The following is a 23,929-nucleotide window of genomic DNA, read 5'->3' as shown; positions in this document are numbered from 1 at the left end:
CTTTGGTACGGACGCATAGATCTTGTTGCAAAATTACTCTTATAAGCAGAAAATAGAATCCTCATTAGCCAGCAGTAGCCCAACGCCAAGATCCCATTCTTTGCCTGACTTGCTGACTCAACGTCCTGTATTTCTTTACTCACAAAGAAACTACTCGAAGGAGAGCAAGTCGCCGGGGCCCCCGCCTACCTGGCCCCTCCCCTAGGAGTGCTCTCGGGAGGAACAACCAATCGTGTGCTCTCCTTCACCATGCAGATGTCCTTGGTATTGTCCCCTTTATCAGCCTGTTTCTTGAATTGCTCATTGTAAAATAAGAGAAAAACAGCAACAATTTAAATAAAAACGGAAGATAATACTTGACTGAACATTATAAGAAAACAAAGCAAAAGAGGCTTAAATGTCAAGTAAAATGTCAAATTAAAGTGAAAAACACGCCCAAGAGTTAGGAATGATTAGTGAAAAGTAGATAAAGTAAAAATGAAGAATACTTCATATACAAATTCAAATATCGCAATTGGTTTCAATAGAAAAAAGTTGATAAAATATTAACATAAAAGAAGACAATGTAAAAGCACAAATAATTTGAGACCAGGAAATTCAAAGCTTGAAAGTCTCTCGGTGAAAAGATGAGAAGGAGTGAAAGTAGGCTAAAATAAAAACAAATCACCAGACAAAATTAAATTATCAGCTAATAGAAAGCAAAACAATGAACTAAAAGAATGGGGAAGGGATTAACACAAGTAAAAAATAATAAAGAAGATGGGCCTGGCCTGGCGGTGTAGCAGTTAAGTTCGTGCACTCTGCTTCGGTGGCCCAGGGTTTGCCAGTTTGGATCCTGGGTGTGGACATGGCACCGCTTGGCAAGCCATGCTGTGGTAGGCGTCTCACATTTAAAGTAGAGGAAAATGGGCACAGATGTTAGCTCATGGCTAATTTTCCTCAAAATAAATAAATAAGGAGAAAATTTTTTTTTCCAGCTTTTTCTCCCCAAATCCCCCCAGTACATAGTTGTATATTTTAGTTGTGGGTCCTTCTAACTGTGGCATGTGGGACGCTGCCTCAGCGTGGCCTGATGAGCGGTGCCATGTCTGTGGCCAGGATCTGGACCAGCAAAATCCTGGGTTGCTGAAGAGGAGTGCACGAACTTAACCACTTGGCCACGGGGCCAGCCTCCAAGAAAAAAATTTTTAAGTTCAAGTCATTTTCAGAGACTAGTGAAGTTGAAGAAGGAAGATCAAGTGAGGTGAAAAAGAGAAGCAAGGCAGCACCAGGAGACCAGAAGAGTTGAGCATGTCAGAGAGGGTTGCCAGACAAAAGAAAACATCTGCCGAATAGTTGCTAAATCTGGCAATCAGGCCTTAAAGAGAGTCAGCTGGACAGAGGCGGTCCTCTGACTTGGTTTTCTGGAAGGGGGTGGGATCGTGTGCCCAGGATTGAGGGCCTGGTACTGCCACCAGGAAGCCCATTCCTCTCAGCTGGAGGGACATCAGGTGATACGACGGTGCGGACGAGGACATGAGCCTCTTACAGATGACCTGGCACAATACTGCAGAACGGCACAGTTTCCTGACCCACGGTAATGTCACACATTTCCTCCCTGAGTTTTCAACCACTCATTCTTCTCTGGAAAGTCTGGGCTGATCTGAACCTAGAACCACACTGTGGGGTTGATCCTAAACTACCGTTCCTTACGGAGTCTTTCACACCTAAGCGATTCTTAGTCTACCCAGAAGAGGGCGCAGGCAAGCGCACCTTGACCCGGAACTAGGAAACGTCAGCTCGCCTCCTTCCCCAGTGGGCTGCCTGATTACCTTAGTGTCAGAATTTTATGAATACTTGGGGGTGTCCACATAGAGACACACCTTTTAATTATAGTTTTATTTGCTTGGAAAAATTAAATGAATCTTATTAGCATATATTGTGGCATGTAGACATGACTAAAATTACATTAACTAGGCTAACAGGGAAAGGGCTAATTTGTCATCTTTCTGCTGGGGGTGCTTTTATTACTTTAATGCTTTTAAAATGATTGTTTCTATCACTGTTCCTGATACCATCCCTGTACTAGGAAAGTAAAATCATGCAGCATTTATTCAACTGCTATTTATCCATCACCTACTTTTTGTCGAGCAAGTGATAGACTTTGAGAGTGAGTGATAAACAAGATTCAGACTCCAGCTTTAAGGAATTTACAGTCTTCTTAAGGCAAGAAGACACAGACAAACAGGCCATCTCAGTCCAGCGTAATAAGTGATGTGATAGAAATACATACATGCCCTGGGTGAGCACAGGGGGCTGGTATCACAGCCGTGGGGGCCGACGGGAGGTTTTGCCAGAGAAGCTATGTGTGAGGAGATGTAGTTGATAACTAGGCAAAGCAGCAGAGCGGGATGGGGGAGCTCGCGGTCCAGGGTGTGATTCAGGCCCAGGGAACAGCATATGCAAAGGGCTTGGGGTGAAACACAGTAAGGCAAGTACCTGAGCCCTGTGCTGTGGTGCAGTGAGCAGAGCTGGTTGACAGAGAAGGCTGGGAAGACAAGTAGGTGGGAGATCAGCGCCAACCTTGCAGAGCGTGTGCCGAGGGGTTCGTTCTCTAAAGCATTGGGGAGGTCCTGATAACCACGACGGAATGCGGTGTGGAGAGTGCCCTGGCTGCGGTGTGGAGACTGGATCAGAGAGAATGGAAGCGGTGCGCCCTGTCAGGAGGTGGCTGAGATGATCCTAGGGCAGGACACTGCCAGCTGCCCAGATTAAAGCAGCGGTAGCTGCTATCGACTGAAGGTTTGCATCCCCAAATTCATATGTTGCAAACGAATTCCCAGTGTGATGGTTTTTGGAGGTGGGGCCTTTGGGAGGTGATGAGGTTGAGAGGATGGAGCTCTCATGAAGGAGAAAGAGACCCGGGAGAGCTCCCTCATCCCCTTCCATCATGTGAGGTTATAGTGAAACGACGGCCATCTACGAACCCGGAAGCAGACTCTCGCCAGGCACAGAATCTGCCGGCACCTTGATCTAGGACTTCCCATCCTCCAGAACTGTGAGAAATAAATTTCTGTTGTTTTCTAAGCCACCCAGTCTTGGTATTTTGTTATAGCGGCCTGAACGGACTAAGACAGTAGTTGGGACGGAAAGAGGCATTGTGTCTGAGACATTTAGGAATTAGACTTGATAGGATATGACGGTTTAGTCGTCAAAGATGATTGCCAGGTTTCTGGTTTTGCAAATGGGCTCTTGGGGTCACCACTCACAGAGACAGGGAATACGGAAGTAGGCCGAGAGGGACTGGGTGAGCTGAGTTTGGACACGCTGAGCTTGTGGGGTCTGTGGATACACGGTTTTAGGGTGCTGAGAGTGATCAGGGTTGAAGTGGGGTTTTGAGAGTCGTCAGCTCACAGCTGGTGGTTGGAGGCGTGGGAGTGGATGGGTCCCCTAGGCAGAGACACTATGGAGAGAAGAGAGATGGGTAGCAGGCAGGACAGTGTGCGACTACGAGATTCAGGGGACAAAAGGAGGCAAAAAAGGACCCTAGGAGTGGCCAGAGAAGTAGGAAAAAGAATCCCAAGAGGATGTGGTGGCCTGAAGTCAAGGAAAATGGTGTCTCAAGGAGAGAGTGGTCCTCAGTGCTAAATGCTGCCTGAAAGGTCTATGAGTAAGGTGGAGGCTGCCGAGCGCCCTTTGCATTCTGGAACAAGACATTTTCGTCTCTTTGGCTGGAGAGGATTTAGTGGAGTGACAGAAGCAGAAGCCAGATTGAGGATACAAGTGGAGGTGAGAAAGTGGACACTAAAAACTAGGTGAAGCGTGTGTGTGTCAGGGTAGGGGGTTAGGGTGACAGCCCATGGCAATAATGAGAGGATGTGGACTGAAGGGGGCTTTGTTTTTCAGCATGGGAGGGATTGGGCGTTTAATGCTAATGGAAATATTCTAGCAGAACATAGTAGAAGGAGAGGTTGTGAAATATTATCTGTGTCCACCATGTAACAAAGGGACACAGAAACCAAGGCTGACGATGACTCTCACTTATTACTCAGATCAAATAGGTGCTATTTTCAGAAGTGGCTCCTTTAGGAAGAATGTATGTGATCATCTGGATTTGAGAACTTATATTTGAATTCAACTTTTCCACATGGGCTGCTGACCCAAGTGACCGGATTTAGTGGAATTCATTGTGACAGCAAACTGCTCCAGCAGCCATACTGGGAACTTCAACGTCAATGTCAAGAAGGCATCAATGGAACTTTTGGTTACTTTCTTTTGAATTCTACCCTTAGCACATTGGAGATAGATACAAAACAGACCTTTCCAGTTCTCTAGAGAGACCCTCCCCCACCTCCAAACAAAATTCAGGAGTGATACTTAAAAGACGAGAAAGAACTACACGGATCAAAACCAACAGGGTGGGAAGGAAAATATACAGGGAATGGTCACTTCATGGGGGTTTTCAAAATGAGACATTTTATTTCCCAAAGAAATATGGCCAGAACTGTTTCGGCACCGAAGAATGTTTCTTGGTTGTTTACTTTTTAATTTTTAACTAGACTCTCCTGGGGAGCAGGGACTACCTCCAGTCCCCTAGCTCATTTTCGTCCCACGGGACTGTCTGGGATTTTGGTCCCAGGTGAAGCACTGAATTGTAATTTGGGGTGAGGTGGCGGGGTGAGTGATCTGGGCATGCTCAGTTCAGAAAGGGTTGCTCAGACGTCTGGTTATGTAAAATGAGAGGAAACAGTAATCAGGCTAAGGGAATTGTCAAAGGAATATGTGGTCTATATTTCTAGAGAATCTGAGAGGACAAACTCCCTCATAAATCTACCAGATGGTGCAAAGCCAATGACAACATATGTATGTAGTTCCCAAGTGAATTCCTCTCCCTTGCATCGAAGCCTATTTTAACACTCACGTTGAGTTACGAGGAGAACGCCAGCTACTGAGTTCCCTATATTACAGTAGAGATGCAGCCTGTGGTTATGTGCACAAGGGTGACGATGGATGTCTGTAGAGTCATTGTGGTATTGGCAAGTCATCTAGTAGATATTTATTTGTTTCACTTCTGTTGTTAATTCCCTAAAAGAGCTCTGAAGGGTTCCCATTAACCGGAGGATGCAGAACTCGCTGCCTTGTATCTGAGAAGCCACAACAGCCACGCGTTCCTCTTGAGCCACGCACGCTCAAGGAGGCTTACTTTACTCTGGCTGTCTCCCCTCTCGCGAGGTCTCCCTGACATGAAATCTGTGGGTAACTCCACTTAAAGTAGAGTTTCTCTACCCTGGCTGCACTTTACAATTACCCTGGGGTTCTGGAAAATACATGTGGGTGAGACCCACCTGAGACCAATTAAGTCAGACTCTCCGGGGGTTGGGACCCAGGCATTTCTTGTTCTAAAATTTCCCCAGGCAATTCTAATCTGCAGATTTGAGGTTCATGGATTAAAGTTCTAGGAAAGATGATGTCCCTTTGGTCTTATTTGGATGGGTAAAATTTGCATGAACACAGCAACCTTATGCATCAGAACTGGTATTTTATTTCGAAAGCAGTCACCGCCAGTGTTGCTCTGGTCTCAGAATCACAAGGTTGACCGAGGGACCCCCTTTACCATGCCACTATCTCATAAGAGTCCCCTGTCTTTGCTTATTGTAGTTTTGTTAATAATAAAAAATAAAAAGAATCTTATGATCAGATGAGAGTAGATTAGTTAAATAAATATGGGATAGCCCCAAAGTGGAATATTACACAGGCATTAAAAGCAATTATGCAACTGTTTATTCACATTCATTTATTTAAGAACTATGTTTAGAGAACCTCTTGTGTGCCAAATATTGCTCTAGGCTCTAGGAATATAGCGGCAAAGAAGAAAGGCATTAGCATTTTTTTAAAAGGAAGTTTAAAAACAGCATACATATTATGATAATACTTTGTAACATATAGGTTAAAAATATGGAAGCTATATATTAAAAAGTTAATGTAATTAAAGTGTTAATTGACATATCTGTGTGATGGGATTGAAGATGATTTTAATTTTCTTTTATTTTTTGGATTTTTTTCTATGCTGGGCGTTTATTACTTATGTAATTTTATGTGTATCAGGTATATTCCATTCCGTTTCTCAATGTCCCGCAACTCTAATAGGAACGTGTTAAGTGACTTGTCCCATAGCCGGGGCAACAGTATGGCTGGGCTTAAAGGTCAGCCAGAGGCTGCAGAAGATCATTGTCTTTTTAAACCTGGCAGTGCCAAGCTGACTGTCGAGGTTTAAAGCGTATTAAATAAAAAATTACAATAATACTCCAAGGCTTTCTTACTCTTTACTTTTATCAGCTTGTTTTTCTGTTCAAGAGCCTGAGATGTTAGGAGCTCAAAAAGTACTTGTTGAATAAAGGAGTGAATGAATGATTGCAAGGCTGGTTAACCTGTGCCGATTCATTCACATGCAATATTGAAAGTAGCCACGAGATGGCGGTAAAGTTTAAAAAGTGAAAGTAGCAGGGTTTCAGTAAAAATCCCCCGGGTTAGGCGTGGAAGACGTGTTCCTGGGCCGACTGCCGTTCCGGGGAGCTAACAGCCAAGACAGAGTGAGGATTCTCCGCCTGGGGAGTCTTCCCTCCCTTACCCCGCTCGGCAGAGGGCGCAGATAGCAATAGAAATGGGAGTTCTTGACTCTTCTCTCCCTTGAACGACAGGGCTGCTTTGCTGAATCGGGACGTCCATGTGACTCCTGATTTAAGAAAGGGTTTTAGCCTTGAGAGAGCTGCCTGTGGGGAGAGGCCCTCAGCTGTTATCCCCGAGGGAGACGTAGTATCTGCAGTAGTGGTGGAAGAAGAGAAAAGACGAAAGCAAATGGTTTCTTTGCCTTTGGTCCGTCTGAAGGCTGGAAGGGGGGCTGCCAGGTTGGTGGAAAGCTAATGGTGTTAGCTGTTATCCTGCAGGCTAGCCGGCGCAGCGGGTCACAGGGGGCAGGGATAAGGGGCGCCCAGAACACGTTTTAAAAATCCCATATATAATAATGAAGAGATCATGGGGCCATCTTGCATATATCTAGAACCTGTCCGGGGATTAGCTAGCCAGTTTATGACTTATCTTGCTGCTTACTAACTTTTAAGCCATGCTGTTGCTTATTATCCTGATAGCAATTCCAGTGGAGAATGTGCAGAGGTGCGGAGAGCGGGAGAACCTTATAGCAGCAATGCTCTCCTGTTGACGAATAAAAGTTTATTGAAAGATAACAGCAAAGTCTTGGTCCCCTTGACTCTATTTTTGGATTTCAAATTTCCAGCCTACATAGCATCTGTGTAGCTGATGCAAAGAGCATAGACTCTGCAGTCAGCCAGCTGGGAGCTCAGCTTCAGCGGGGGACATGATCCTCTGAGCTATGTGATCATTTTTGAGCTTCCGGTTTTCTCACCTCTACAAGGGACCTACAGAGTCAGGGAATCATGTTTATAAAGGACCTAGCATGGTCCAGCACATAGTAAGGGCTGGAATAATGGGATTTTCCTTCTTTTCCAATCTAATTTTTAGCCACATTACTGGCTTAAGTGTGTTGCCTGGACACCCTTTATTCTGTCAAGACTATAATTGTTCTCTGCCTCCTCCCTCTCTGAAAGCCTATTTTTCTCCCTTCTTTGCCTTAAGAAATCCCAGCATTACTTCAGAGCCGGGCTCAGGTGGGCTGCCTCTTCTCAGAACCCCACTGCCCCATCCCTGAACGGCCTTCTAAGGAACCCTCCTCTCCTGGCCTCACTCACATCACTGTAGAACTTGTCTGAGCCAGTTGGAGATGGTAGTTTCCACGTCTCCCACCTTCCCTGCCCCACAGTGAGTATTCCTTGAAGACGGACATCATGACAGTGTCTTACAGGTCCTCCACATCTCTTTGAATAAGTGGAAGAATGAATTCGCTTACTCATACTATCCTGTCTCCATAGAAAGGAAAAAATGTGTCTAAAGCAGTAACTGCCATTGCTTCTGCTCTGCTCTACCATTAGCTCAAGATACACTCAAAGAAAAGGAAACATTGTAATAGATTATTTTATTTTAACGACCAGACTGGATCCCCTACTGGAAGATTTTGCAACTCAGTCCAAAACACCCCATGTAACTATAAATCCACATGGGTGTGTGTGTTTCGCCACTGCCCTCTGACAGAGCCAGGTGCAGTTCTATCCTTATTTGATCCCAGCCTGAAGAGCAATTATCCAGACAAAAGAAGTTATGCAGGTGTAGTCTATGGTTTGCATAAAGTGAAGCCCTCATTAAGTGCATTAAATTATAAATGAGCTGGACACTGTCCTAGGCTTTTCAGTTTTTACAAAGAGAACGATTTTCTCTCAGGTGCTCCTTTGGCAAAGACTACTTTTTTTTTTTTTTTTGGTGAGGAAGATTGGCCCTGAGCTAACATCTGTTGCCAATCTTCCTCTTTTTTTCCTCCCCAAAGCCCCAGAACATAGTTGTATATCCTAGTTATAGGTCCTTCTAGTTCTTCTATGTGGGATGCCACCACAGCATGGCTTGATGAGTGGCTATTATTATGCCCATTTAGCAGATGAGGCTTGGGGAGTTTAAATGACTGGCTGAGGGTTATGCAGCCAGCAGGTGGATGGAATTCAAGCCCAGTTTGATTTCAGAGTTAATGGTTAGTATGTGCAAAACCTTGTAAGACTTAGCAAAACCAGATCTTTCCTGGTTCATTGTTCATTATCTAATCAAGGGTGGGTTGTATGTTGATAAAATTCAGACTCTGAAAAGTGCTGTCACGGGGCACCAGTGCTTGCTCTCACAGAGGCACCAGGCATTAAGGAACTTTGTAGGTGGCCTTGGGGGATGAGGAAGGCTTTTTAACAGCAGTGTAAGTTAAGTCATGAACAATAGGAGTGAGTTGGAGTACCATTGCTGAGGTTTATCCATTGGAAGGCTCTGATTTAGGTAGCATCCTCAAATTTTAGTTATTTCTTTCCTTGTAATAAAATGTATACATTTCTCGAAGTATGTAATGACAGCATCATTTTTGTAGCAAAGTCAAAGTATTAAGGAGGTCTCCATCTATTTGGCATTCAACTCATACTTGAGTCAGTCAGTGGAAAGAGGGCAGTTAAAAAGATTAAGAGATGGATTAAATTACGAGGGACATCATAGCTACCCACTTGAGCTCAATGGCATGATCTGTAATATGGGAGAAGTAACATCTAGTTTTTCACATTAATCATCCAAATGTTACATGATGATGTAGAGTATGCTGATTTTTTTTCCCCAGGGGAAATTGATACCCCTTTGGAAATTGCTCCTTACTCAAACATGATGAATGAAGGCTGATATTAGAATATTTAAAATGCAAAATATTTTTTAATAATTTTTGTTTGAAAAGCAAGTAAAATGATGAAGGGAGTAACCTAGTGATCTAAAAAAATTCTTTACATGTTTGTATTTCAGGGAATGAGGGTAGGGATTCAGTTTCTCAGTGAAGACATAGTTATTGAACATTGACTTGGTGCCAAGCATGAATGTTGGCAATTGGGAGCAATCAGTGAACAGAGTAGTCAAAGACACCTCGTCTCATCAAGCTCATGTAAGAGATGGGGGGGGACAGATGTGAAACAGTAAGTATGACAGGCAAATTATCAAGAAGGTTAAAAGGTGATAAAGTGCTATTGAAAAAAGAATAGGCAGAGCAGGGTCAGGAGGCTGTGAAGTGCGATGGGCGGTTTTCATGATCAAAAATGGTGACCAGTGTGTGCCCCACTGGGAAGGTGAGATTTGAGTAAGTGCGGGAATTAACCAAGCAGATATTGGGAGAAGATCCTTCCAAACAGAAGGAAGAGGAATGCCTAGAGCAAAGGTCCTAAGATGGGAACAGATTTGCTTCCAGGGAAAGGAGGCCAATGAGGCTGAAGCAGAGTGAGTGGGGAGGGAGGGAGAAGGAAACAGGGCATCAGGCCCAGATCAGGTACCACCAGGTAGACGGTTGGAGGGAGCTGGCTTTTGCTCCGAATGAAACGGGAGCCAGTTCAGGGTTTTGAACAGAGAGGGCATGTGATCTGATGTCTGATTTCAAAGGTTCCCTCTGGCAGCAGTGCTGAGAACAGTAGGGGAGCAAGGACATGAGCAGGAGGCCTGTCCGGGGAGCGTGCCAGGAATCCAGGTGATCTGAGGGAGCTGTGGACCAGTTGGTAGCAGTGAAGGCAGAGAAACTGGCAAGATGGCACTTCCAAGGCAGGACTACGTATGTGCAAGATCCCTGGTAGCTAGCCTCCAATCAAGCTCTTCTAGTTTGAGGATAGTTAAAAAAATAAATTGAACCATGGGAGAGTTTTGCTGTAATCAGATGTTAAATCTGTCTTTGAGTTATCTCATTTATGAAATGAATGAATCTGTGAAAATGCAAACTTGCAATGCATCGAAATGGCAATGGATGGCACTGAAATACTGGTGAAAGGAAGATTGTTCAGTGGATTCCTCGGTGGGTCTTTCTTGCTGCCATCTGCTCCCAAATGTCACAGAAATTGGAGAGAAGGCTGACAAAGTCACTTCAGTTCCATTCCAGACCACCAAAGTGCAAGGTGGAACAGCGTTAGAACCTTGGTGTCAGATTAGCACACATTCTCGAGTACGGTGTTTTCTGGACATTTGTAATTCTCCCAGCATGCTTTGACTAGTGCGTGTTTCATCATTATATGTCTTTGAGATAGATATAGATATAAACATAGAAACAGCCTCATCCAGCCTGCAAAATGGGCTTACTGAAGGCCTTGAAATTCAGTAAATATTTTTCCTCCCTTACCCATTGTCTGTAGGAAGAGTATATGCCCACCCCATTGATTTTGACCTTGAAGTTGTGACCTGCTTTGCACAATGAAATATCATTGAGTGTGACATACATCTCCTGGAGGCAGAAGCTTTAAGAGGCATTGTGTTTCCCCCAGTTCTCTCACTCTTTCCCTGCCTGAGGTCAGCATGCTCCAGATACCTCTGGCATATGTTCTGAAATCAGAAGGCACGTGGAACGGAGCCACAGCTGATGAGAGAGCCCACGAGTAACAAGAGTGAGAAAGAAAAGTTGCAATCTCCTGAGATTTTGGAATTGTTTGTTACTGCAGCAAAGCTGACTAATACAAAGTCGTTCTGGATGAGTGCATTTTCTAGTTAGCTACAGGGTTTATTTCTTAGAATGCAAATTTAATAGAAAACATATGTTTTATTTACCAAAAATATGTTACTCCATTCATGGTGTTTATAATGAGTCAAATTGCTAAGTTAAGTAAAACTCCTTTTTGATGACTTTGGGATTTTAAAATGTATGATTAATTATAAAATGGTAACCTAGATATAATTTATTAAAATTTGAATTTCCATTCAAATCTTTCTATTAAATTATATGCTTCTTGAGATTAGGAACAGTGTTGTACCCATCTTTATACCCTGGCACCTAGAAAAATGTCTGGCACATACTGGACTCCATAAATGGTCTTGTCGAAACCATGTGGGAAATGAATGCAAAAATAAGTAAAACAATAAAGTGCTAATATCACGCTCTCAGTGCTGGAGAATTGCTGCTTTTGCAACTGAAGAGGTGACATCCCACGGATGGACACTACAGGGTGACAAGGTCATCACTGACCCTAGAAAGTGATGAGAGGAAGAGGGAGATTATGAAGCTTAGCTTTGCTGGTGGTTTTGAGTTAGTCAGGAGGATCTGGGGGAATGAAGAACAGAAGGTGTGAGCTGCATTCCACAGTGTGGGGACCCGGCGAAGGCTGCGATGTATTAAGCTTGCTGTAATGTAAAACCTCCCCTTTACTGTCTTCAGGCACTGGGCGTTCTAGCATGAACATCCCTTCCTTCTTCCTGCTGATGCATGTTTAAAGAGGCAGAGAAGTCCAAGAGGAGAGGGATAGGTGGAGCAGAGTATGGGGAGCTCAGGAGAGGTCTTATTTCCCAAACTCAGGAGGGATTGCGAAACTGGAGGAAAAGGAGGCCCCTTGTGCTGATCGACTCACTGGGACAGCACATGGCTGCCTGGGAAAGTCTCCAGCTCATTAAAAAGAGAAGGAGGTGAGAGAAAGTGAAGGCAAAGGAGAGGGAGCCATCTTATCTCATGGAGCTGCATGCTGGTCTGAAGCCAACTTCCGACTTCTGTTGGGATCCTATGCTTGGTTGGAACCAAATGTTTTTGCCTCATGATCCACAGCCCCTTGTCCCTCCCTCTACTGCTTTTGTGTGTGTGTGTGTGTGTGTGTGTGTGTGTGTGAGGAAGATTGGCCCTGAGCTATCATCTAGTGCCAATCTTCCTCTTTTTTTTTTTGCTTGAGGAAGATGGTCCCTGAGCTAACAACTGTGCCAGTCTTCCTCTACTTTGTATGTGGGACACTGCCACAGCATGGCTTGATGAGCAATGTGTAGGTCCATGCCCAGGATCTGAAACTGTGAATCCTGGGCTGCCATAACAGAGTGTGCAAACTCAACCACTACGCCACCGGGCCAGCCCCACTCTACTGTTTTTTGAAGTGGCAGCTAAAGCATTATTTGGATCTGCATTCCTTAAGTTTCCACCTGCTCAGAATCTTGACAGTCCCAGCAGAGAGGCAGGCACTAGACACGAATAATGACAGAACAATTCTTTGCCCGCCCCCCCTCCCCCAATCTCCTCCCCTTTCTGCATCCCACACCATCCTGAGCAGGTAAGGGTTTCTGGCTGAGATCTCTCTGTTTGGGTGTGTGTGGTTTGAGATCTGTCCTAGTGACTGGAGCCCCACATTGTCTATGACATTTGGTCCTAGTGTCACCTAGCTTTCAAGCTAGGATTTCAATTCATGTACGAAGCCTGGCTAGCTGTCTTTGTTGCCTCCTTGTCTCCCCCAGCAAAGTACTATGTGGGAACAGCAGACGGGGCACTTGAGAGCCCAAGTTTTGCTGTTCCTTTGGTTGCAAGGCCTTGGGGAAGTTACCTGTTTTCTCTGCTTCTCTCAAGTTACCCATCTGTAAAATGGGCGTGATAATGCTACTCTGAAGAGTTATTTTGAATATTTTATATAAAAAGTGTATTTAAAGTGTGAGTGCAAACAAGCATTCAGTAAGAAGGCTTTGAATAAAAGAGACACTTGTCTCTAATGTGGGAATCACTAGCATTGAGAGTGACCTTTTAACTTGCAAAAATTATCCTTCGTTTTCAAGAATGTGTAAGTCTGTGACATTTGAATGTGGTTTTTTTTTTCTTTTTAGCAAGCAGACAACCACTTTAATGTGAGAGTATAGTATGCATGGTTTGCTTTATCACAATGCAACCAGGAGCCAATATCTTAAGGTCGAGGTAGAATCAGAGAGCTCTTCTCCATTTCGTCAGGCTTCTGGGACAGGGTTTTAAATGGTGAGTTGTGTTCCCAGACCTTATTCCCTGGGTCCCTGTCATCAGATGGGAGCCCCCCTGTTTCCCACGCTTGTAAGGATGTATATCATGATGAGTGTCTTGTCTAGGAACACAGCTGACAAGCAGCTGTGTCATTGTGAGGGAAGCTTTCAAACCACGATCCTTCTGGTGAAATGATTCATGAAACAAATCCTGGAAGGGGAGTGGAGAGAGACAGCAAGGAAATGCACCTCTGCCGTTTCTAGAGCCGGACTACCATTTAAAACTTCAAAGTGAAATAAATCAGCAAAGCCTCAAACATCTCCTACCCCAGGTTACTAGAAAACCTATTTTCCAGATAATAGGAATTCTCTGATCAAAGGCATGCAGGCATTTCCCTTTAAATGGGTCAAATGAAAATTGCTGACATAAAATACCCAAATTAATAAATTCTTCAGCATTCTGAGCGGCTGCAAGGGGTTTGGACAGATGCTTGTGGGCAACTCTCCCGGAAAAACCTTCTCAAACAGCACCAGGTGAATGTGGAAAGGCCACTAGAGCCGGATGAAAACATCTCTTTGCAGTGGGGCTGTCTGGGCCTGATGCCAAGGATCAGGGACCTTCCCTGAAGTCCACAGGGATGCACGGCCACCTCGTGCCCGTCAGTAGATATCAGCACACATGAGTGGTGCCCTTAGATTGCACTGTCTCCAGGTGAGTTGAAGGATGCTCCTATTCATCCTTCGGAACCCTACTCCCCTGTGACCACTGCTTGATTATCAAGACATCCCCCATGGTCCTTTATCCAGCACTCCTATTAGAATACGCTAAGCCCTCTTGTAATTATTTATTTATGATTAGTCTTTCTTTTACAAAACTGAGTTCCTAGAGAGCAGGATTTGTGTGTGTGTGTGTATGTGTGTGTAGTGTGCATGGTGCCTGGAGATAATAGGCATTCAGTGGTGTTGAATAAATGGATGAATGAATGAATGACGTATTGGTGCCATTGTGAGGTGTAAGAAATTCCAAGAATTCAAGAGTCTCATTCTGTAATTTTCTAGAACAGATCACGATGCTCATCTCTGTGTATGTATGGTCCCTTTAATGAAAGTCTTTGCTAATTTACAAATATATAAAAAGATACAAAAATGGAAATAAAATCCATAAAGATTTACTGAGCATAGCACTGTGCCAGGTACGGGGAGAAAAAAATGTACGGCATAGGTCCCTGCCTTTAAGCGCTTATAATCTGCTGTGAGAAGGTGTGCGCCTGGCGTGAGTGTGTGGGGGTTGTGGGTGGGCAGATGGAAATATACATATACTGCAGTCTTACACAACAGTATCAGATGAGGCCAAAGGACTGTACGAGTGAGAAGACAAAGATGATGTGCAGGAGGAAAGGAAAAAGAATAGGAGAAGATAGGAAACATGGGAGAGAGGAGCACGGGAGCACCACCAAGATTCCATAAGCCATCAGTCCTAAGCCCCAGCTTCATCAATCTGCCCCAGCTCTGACCCCCAGAGGAGAGGCGGGGGCGGCAGGCACTGGACCATTCCCACAGAGCCTGGAACTCTGAGAACTCAAGTCCCTTGGGGCCTGGAGTTTGGGGCATTTCTTTTTCTCTGTCGTCTGACTTTTTTTTTTTCCTCAAATCTTATACCTTTTTTAAAAAAGCTTGACATTCCTGTTTTGATATATCTGAGAGTGCATGAACAACGGAGCTGGCTCCCCCTCAGGCGGGGGCTGGGGAGGGGGTCCCCTTGTGATCTCCCTCCCCATAACTCTGATTTATCACTTAGGTAACCTGTGATAACGCTGCTGATTCCCGCCCCCGGGCCGCAGCAGCATCCCACTGGAGTCATTAAGCTTCCTGCTGGTCCAGCGCCTCCTTCAAACAGGTGCTCTCAAAGGCCTTTGCATGAGGCTGCTGGAGACCCATTAATCACCTCTCAATGGGTGTACACAAAGCTGTCCTGTTACATTTAGGATAATGGAATCACTTTCAGGTATTACCACACCAGCTCACATTCATTTATAACATACTTCTAAGTGCTTCACAGCATACTGTTTTTCTTTTGAACCTGTGCAGAAATCTCACGAGGAAGGTAAGAGACTGGGAACCATCCCATTTTTCACAGCGGACAGCTGTTGTTCCACAAGGGCGAGGGGCTTGCTTCAACCAGGGAGCTAGCCAACATGGTGTTGGGAGTCCTAATACTTCTCTTTCCTTTATTTTGACTATTTTCTTCTTTCTCTAATTATTTTCTGATTTTGCTTTGGATGCTCTAGTTTGCCCCTAAATTGGTTTTAAGCAGATGAAAATGTTTCTTTCCATATGGCAAAGGCATTAGTTAGTATTTGATTGTATGTATTTTTTTGTTGTTGAGGAAGATTGTCCCTGAGCTAACATCTGTGCCCATCTTCCTCTATTTTATATGTGGGACGCCACCACAGCATGGTTTAATGGGCGGTGCATAGATCTGTGCCCAGGATCCAAATCAGCAAACCCCAGTCCACGGAAGGAGAGTGTACAAACTCAACCACTGTGCCACCGGGCTGGCCCCTGTTTGTATGTATTGTTATATTTCTCTTTATATGTTTGGGTTATAACTGGATGGTAATGGGACCAATTTCTACAAGTCCTAACAAAGTCATTTTGTGGATTTTTTTTTTTAAAGATTGGCACCTGAGCTAACAACTGTTGCCAATCTTCTTTTTTTTCCTCCCCAAATCCCCCAGTACATAGTTGTATATTTTAGTTGTGGGTCCTTCTAGTTGTGGCATGTGGGACCCTGCGTCAGCATGGCCTGACGAGCAGTGCCATGTCTGTGCCCAGGATGTGAACCAGCGAAACCCTGGGCTGCTGAAGTGGAGCGCACGAACTTAACCACTCAGCCACAGGGCTGGCCCCCATTTTGTGGATTTTGATAGTCGATTTCATAGATCTGCTCAGTCTGTCTGCCTTCCCTTGGAGACAGACATATTCTCCTTGTCATCATTGTCCCTTTTTCTTAAGCATCTTCAATCTCTCCCTTTTCATGCCTAATTCTCTCCTTTCTAGGAACTACTTCCTCTTACATTCTTGCCCCCTTAAGCTGCTGTCTTACTTTTCAACCCTGTTTCCCGTCCAAGAATTCCCAGGGATTGGCATTAGTGGTACCTGCCTCCCTCCATGCCACCTTCTCTCTCACCCTCCGATGGGCGCTCACAGTCCACTAGAGCCCCGGTCCCCCCACAAATGCCTTGTTCTTCTGTTTCATTCTCCTTAACATCTCTGCAGCATTTGGCCATGCTGAATTTCCTTTCTTTCTTTCTTTTTTTGACATCCCTTCTGCCCTTGGTCTTCAGGACACTTCTGCGTCTTGCTTCTTTTCCTACCTCTCTATCTCATTTTCACTCTCTATCTCATTCCTGCCTCCTGCCCAATAGATGCTTCCAAGGGCTCAAACTGTGACATTCTGTTCTTCCCTCTCCTTACCCTCTGCGCACATCCAACATTATAGTTTCATTTATTCAAATGTATTTATATTTACTGACTTTAATAGTGCATTAATACAGTTTACTAGGAATAGTGAGTCCTGCTATATCCCAGATGTTTCTAGGCCCTGGATCTAGTAGGGAACCGGACCAAGCCCCTGTCCTCCTGGGGGAGGCACGCTGAACAAGTCAACAGACAGATTACACCTGCAGAGAGAGGCGAGTGGTATGATGTCAGTAAAACAGGATGATGGGATAGAGAGTACAGGGGACCACTGCCCTATCTCAGGGTGGCCAGGGGAGGCTCCTCCTAGGAGGTGACATTTGACCTGAGCCCTGAGTGATAAGGCAGGCTTGGGCATCTCTGGGGGAAGAATATTCGGGCAGTGGAGCAGAGACATAAATGGCATCTATACAGATGACTCTGAACTCAAGGCCACAATTCATGACTTTAAACAGCTCTCATTCCCTCTCTCCACCTGCCTCCTGGCTGTTACCACGTCACTGCAGGAACAGCTTGTCTGCAACCAAACTCAATACTTCCACAAAACCCAGCTGTTTCTCTTTCCTGGCTTCTTCACCTTTTCCTTTAGTACCAGTTAGGCTGGAAACTTGAGAGTCACCTAGCACATATCATTGTCCTTTTCCTGATATTTGGTGCATCAATGAGTCCCTAATGTCCTTCCTGTTCCTACATCCTCCACTCTTTAATGTAGCTCCCTGTTGCCAGGTTCTTGCCTATACTCTTCATCCACAGTCAGATGACCGACTACCATTTATCACACACTCACGCCATTCCAGGCACTACGCTTTGCACTTAAAACACATTGGCTCATACTATCTGTGAAGTAATATTTTGGGTCTGTTTGACAGGTGGAGAAACTGAGGTTTGGTATCCCTCATAGATCATAGCTTTCACTCTGCCATTTCTTTTCTTTTTAAGAAATCTACATGAAAAAGACCGTGTTTCCTAGCCTGATAAACAAGGCCTCGAAGCTTCTTCTGAACTACAACTCACTCATTCCCCCAACATGAAATCTTGGACCCTGCTCATCAATAAATCTATTTTGCTTTTATCCATCACGTTTTCTCACACTGAGCTCTGTGTCTGGAAGGCTGTGCCTTTTTCTTTTTGCTTGCTCAATTCTTGCCTAATCTTCTCTTCTCTCCTCAATAATGTGTTCTCCATAGGCCATGAAAACCCACATCACGAATTATTTTGGAATCAATTTGTTTTGGCTCTTGATCATGAGTAAATTTCCTCAAGATAACTTTGAGCATGCCAGTCTTGCAGCAGACCATAGTGGCTGAGAGTGTGAACTCTGGAGACAGTCTCAGAGTTTGGATCCCAGATCCGTCCCTGAGTGGCCATGTGATCTCTGGGGTTCCATTTCCTTGTCTATAAACTAGAGTTGATGATAACAGTGCCCACCTCAGAGGGTCGTTGTGTGGTTTAAATGAGTGAATGCACATAAGCATGTAGTTAGTCTGGCACATAGTACACATTTAATAAATGTAAGCTGTCTGCATCCCAGCCCAGCGTATTTTGGGAATAATGTGGCTTCAACGAATATCATTTCAATATTGATCCATTCAAATCAATAAATATGTGCATAACATTCTTCTAACTACTATGAGGATAGAGAGAAGGTCCTGTAAGGAAGAGAACAATTGCCAGAGTGGACCAGATTCATTGCCGATTATTTGTGGAAGAAGTGTGGTATTGGAGTGCGAGTGGTGGAATCAAACTGCCTGGCTTCCAGTCCTGACACTGTGCCTCTGTGTTGCTTGGTTTTACCATCTGAAAAATGGAGGTGATAATATTATCGACTTCAGAGAATTCTTATGGGGACCAAATAAAGATAATGAATGTAACTTAGTACTCAATAAATCTTGGCTCTTGGTATTACTAGTGATGTTGTTGTTGATCTAGCTGTGTATAAGCCTCCGACAGGGGCACAAAGATCCTGAGGGAAGAGGCATAGATCATATTTGACGGACATCAGGAGGAAGGAAATAATTAGAGCATGAGCCTTGAAGCTCCTGGAGGATTCTGGAGAATTCCAGAGGATTCTGGGCACCTGGGAAAAGTAGCCAGAAGTGCAGAAAGGAGCCGAGGAGGCTGTCAGGGCCTCCCAGTTGCCTGATTCACTGGGAGTTGCAAGACTTCCCTGCAGGAGATTATATTTAAATTGGTTGAGTGGCCTTGGACAATGACATTGTTCCCTACTCCACCTTCTTACTCAATTTCCACATTCAACTGGACAAAACAGACCTGGGCTGTCTCCTCAGAGAGCTTAACCCTCTCTCAGGTCTCTCCTCTCTCCATCTGCCCCACTGTCTCTGCTTTGTTTCAAACTCCGAGTTCAAGTTTCTTGCTCAGATGATTGCCACAGCCTCCTAAAATCTTCATTGGCTCCAGCCATGCTTCTGTAATCCGCTCTACACTTGAGCAACATTAACCTGCTTGAAAAACATGGCTGCAAGCAAGAACTGTATTAAAATATTGAAACTGTGAGCCATCGCACTGCGTCTCCAGACTATTAACAACCCCCTGCTGCTACGTGTATCACCTCAGTGCTGTTGATACAGGAAGAGGCAGAGGTAAAATTTTAAGTGGATGAAAGATTGATTGCATGGAGCCATAAATTCCAAATGAGTCCATTGAAAACAGTGTGTTTGAATCCATCTCATACCTCTTTATCCACCCCCTCCTGTTCTAGACAACAGTTCCAAAGTATAATATATAACCCTTTCAGGACCCAGGGAAGTAAAAAGGGAGACGAGACAACTTAATGATGCTGAGCAGTGCACAGGTGCTCTAAATACTTCAGAAGTGATCCAATTCTCAGAGGCCCACTCAAAAATCCCCAGGGCAACCACATTACCAGGCTGAACTCCCACTGCACTTGTAGATATTGGCTCGCCACTCAGCCCTTGGTTATTTACAGAGCTGTGTTTCTTTCAAAGTATTCCATGTGGAAGTTATCTAGGCTTCCTTGCAAGAGGGTAAGTTCCCTCGTGATAGAGACCAGGGACCCAAGAGATTTACTTTCTTGTTCTGGCTGTTCTGCCCATTGGTTCTATGACCTTGGAAATACTTAATTTTAATCTCAGTTTCCCCCTATCTCTCAAATATAGGGGTTGAATTATATCTGTAAGCCCCTAGTGAGCAGCAGAGTTCTTTCAAAGTTCATTCATAAAAAGATCATCCTGGGGCCAGCCCTGTGGCCTAGTGTTGACTTCATGCGCTCTGCTTCAGTGGCCTGGGGTTTCGCTAGTTTGGATCCTGGGCTCAGACGGGCCACGCTGAGGTCGTGTCCCACATAGCACAACCAGAAGGACCTACAACTAGAATATATAACTATGTACTGGGGGGCTTTGGAGAGAAGAAGAAGAAGGAAAAAATAATCCATGTATGCACTTGGATCAGTAAATCCAAGTGGCTTATTATTTGCCCAGTCCACAGATATTTCAAATATCTATGATTTTGTGGAAACAATCAAGCTTTGATTTATAAAGGGGGGTCCTTATACACATGGAAAAATATTAGATAAGATCCTCTCTGAGATCCTTTGATGCTTTCATGTTTGTTCATCTTTTTATTTACTAAATATTCACTGAAGGCCTCCGCCGTAGGCACTCTGCTAAGTGCTCTGGAATCAGGTGAAAAAGCATGACTTTGTTCTCAAGGAGCAACAGACACTAAAGAGGCAACTACAGTCCAACATGAGATGAGCAGGAAGCACGTATTAGAAAATTTCTGAAATTATACGTGAGTCTGTCACTTGATCTTTCCTCACTGGAAGGCACAGGCTCTGATCATCCCCATATGAGGAAGAGTCAGCTGATGCCAGAGAGTGAATGAGCCCCTGCGGGGAGAAAACCATCTGATTCCAAAGCCTGAATTCTTGACGGTAAATCAAAATCGCTCTGATGAAGGGGAGCCCATAGTGCAGTGGGAGAGCTGATGGAGGAAGGAAAGTTTTGGGGGGAGACAGGGAAAGCGTCACAGGGTAGTGATATGAGTCATCCAATGAATGGGGAGCAGTTCGCTAGGTAGACAAGCAAGTAACTCATTCCAAGTAGAAGTGAGAGCAAATGCGAAGCCACACAAGTGTGAAGGCCCAGGGCACACCCAAGGCACACCCAGAGAACCTCCAGAGTTCTGTGTGCTGGAACAGCGTGATGGGGTGTGGAGCAAGGCTGAGGAGTAAACGAAGGCCAGGCTCTGTGACTACACATTCTGGTTCTTCTGCACACTGGGTGGTCTGGTATAGAGTAGGTGCTCTCTATTCTCTTTTGGTTGGCTAGGGACTGGATGGTGTGCATTGTTCCGTTATGAACTGTTTACCAGTACTTTCTTCCAGGCAATGTGCAGTCTTGAAAATGACTCTACCTTCACCCTAAATGGACATCCAAGTGTTTGATGATCATATGCTGAGCTTCAGAAGGAAACAGCCTCATACACCCCAAAACACACACATCACAGGCATGACAATCATACAAGCATGCGTGCAAGTCATTTTACTGCAGCCCGTTGAAGACTTTTCGCATCCACGCTGATGGCTTTGTTCTGAACTTTGCCTAAGGGTGCTGCAGGTTTGGGGCAATTTTTTCTTGATGTAAATTTTGGAATCAATGTATCTGAGTCTGTGTACGGTTTCTTTAGTCAGATGAAGTAGCTGCGGGCCTGGCCTTGCAGAAGTCTTCCCTGGGAAGACAGGGATGTGTTTTCCTTCCTAAAGGCGAGTACAAGCTGAAGCTCAGAGGATCCTTTTCTCACCAGGAGCGAATTCTAACTCTGGAGTTTACTAGCTATGTGACCTTGGATAAATCTCTTACTTGCTTCTTGTCTCAGTTTCCTCATCTGTAAGATGGGAATAATGATATTAATATGAGTGTTGTTACTCTTGTAAATAATACACTGTTGGATTATCATGAAGGTTACAAAATTAATGTATACTTACATTTAGAACTGTGCCAGGCACATTTAAATATTTAAATATTTCTTCTTGTAGGGGGCCCCTAGTGAAAGCGTGAGTGAAATCTAGCTTTTGCTCTGCTCACTGAGGGCTATGCCATGCAGAGGGGCCCCTTTTGCTCATTGGCACAAAGGCACTGGATGGGCTGGCAGCAGTCCTGCTTGTAGAGGTGATGAATTTGCCCTGATCTGCTCACATCCCTTTGCTCTCTTTATTTTGTGTTCATTGAGAAATATTTGTGAAACAGATAGATTGAAAAGCTTCATTAGACCAGTTGTAAAGTGTCCTCAATCTTTCCATTCGTGTTTCTAATATTCATAGCTTTATTATAACATTTAGCCAAGAAACACACAGTAGAGCAGATCTTCATCATCATTCCATGGGTGTCCCTGGTCCTCCTCCTTAGCCACTTGAATCATGGCACTTCACAAGCAACACTTAAGGCACATGTTTCTTCAGTCCCTCTCAGAAAAGCTTGAAACATACCGACAACACAAGCCAAGCTTATCTAGCAATTTCTCCATTGATTTGAACTAACTACAATTCTCCGTTGCTGCATGGGAGCTCACACAAAGGTGATTTCCAATGTTAGCCCAGAAAACAGAAATGGCAACTAAAAAATGCTGGGGGTTGTACTTACAGATCAAGTTGGGCTGGGCAGCTTCTGACACTGGTCTTTTAAGAGCAAGGTAATAAATGCATGATTTTTATTCATAGGGACTGCACAGAACATTGAAGGAATCCCTTGATTCGAGATCAGAAGACTGAGCTTGACTCCTGGCTCTGCTTGGCTCTGGGTGACCTTGGGCAAATCCACCCAATTCTGCGCTTAGCGGTCATGATGCAGATTTGGGGCTGTGAGTTTAAGTGACTTGCCAAACATAACCGAGAGTGGGGACTTTCACTCTTGGCTCCTGGCCCTGGGCTCTTGGAGAACCAAGAAACTTCTGGAGTCATGATGAGGGATAAATTATTTTTCCAGATAAATTGTAACATGCACTCTATTGAACACATTAAGTATAAAGTCTGTGTGTAAAGTTTCCGTGGGAATTCAGTCCTTATGTTTCTGAGTCCTTTGGAGTTAACTCATTTAAACGTGGCTGTTCTGAGAGTTATTTGATGTCCAAAGTGCCCTTTGAGCTTGATTCTTTATATAACTCTTTTTTCTTTGGATGCAGAAATAGGAAGCTCTTTGCCAGGAATAAACACATCTGAATGCCAGAGGATTTTACTTTTCTTTCAGACTCGATATCTGCCAAATCTGAGTTAATTCTAATCCTCTGTTTAAGAATAAGGGTAGGGAAGGGGTTGTTCACAACTTCAACCCTCATACCAGCAAGCTGAATAAGCAAAGCATATGTGAAGTCATTCGAGTAAGTGTTCTTATTTTACTGTAATGTCATAAGGACTTTGGAATGGGGTGGGTGGAAATCAGCATTGTTATTAGATATGGTTCAAGATAGAGACCCACCAGATTTGCTCTTTTTATGTTTTACGAGAGGTCCTTTCAGTTTGATACTACATTTGGAAATGTGTTTGATCACCATATTATTGCAGCTAAGAGAGGGAGGTAGACTGTGGGTAGCTCAGTGGGGATGAAGTGCATGGAGGTGCCTTGTGTAGCCTACCGCTGAGGAGACCCTCGGCTCAAACGAATAGAAATGGAGACACTTTGAGAATGGAAGCAGAGCATATGGTGACTATGGTATCAGCTTTATTTTGAGGAAGAAGAAAGACATGATGAATGGCCATTTGGCATTTATAAAACTGTCCTGAAAGTTTAAAGTGTAACAGAAACAGGGCTTCCATCTCAGTGAACTTCGGTAAGTCAGGTTGTGTCTGGAAATGAGTTCAGCATTCTCCATTGTCTCAACTCTCTGATGCTTTCTGATGGATTGTCATTCTGGAAGAATAAGCCCTGAGAATCCAGGGTTTCTCTAGATCTTTGCTACTCAAAGTGTGCCGAACTGTCTAGCAACATTGGCATCTCCTGGGAGCTTCTTAGACATTCAAATTTTAGGCCCTCTCAGACCTATTGAATCAGAGTCTGCAGTTAAACAAGATTCCCAGGTGATTTAAATGCACATTAAAGTTTGAGAAATATTTTTCTAGAGCAGAGGTGGGCAAACTTTC

The 23,929-nt window shown here is 44.3% G+C and overlaps 1 protein-coding gene and 1 long non-coding RNA gene across 10 annotated transcripts in view; one reads left to right on the top strand and one right to left on the bottom strand.

Moving 5' to 3' along the window:
- Nucleotides 1–23,929, bottom strand: part of PHACTR1 (phosphatase and actin regulator 1) — a 499,921-nt gene that overhangs the window by 331,313 nt on the left and 144,679 nt on the right. The window lies entirely within an intron of this gene.
- LOC111769264 (uncharacterized) lies at nt 7,697–22,835 on the top strand. Its single transcript, XR_011429511.1, has 5 exons — nt 7,697–7,812; nt 15,789–15,903; nt 20,438–20,728; nt 21,182–22,371; nt 22,514–22,835. It is a non-coding gene; the product is annotated as an uncharacterized lncRNA (long non-coding RNA).

This window comes from Equus caballus, chromosome 20 (genome assembly GCF_041296265.1).
Source record: "Equus caballus isolate H_3958 breed thoroughbred chromosome 20, TB-T2T, whole genome shotgun sequence".
Classification (NCBI taxonomy): domain Eukaryota; kingdom Metazoa; phylum Chordata; class Mammalia; order Perissodactyla; family Equidae; genus Equus; species Equus caballus.
This window is presented reverse-complemented; position numbering and strand designations above follow the sequence as displayed.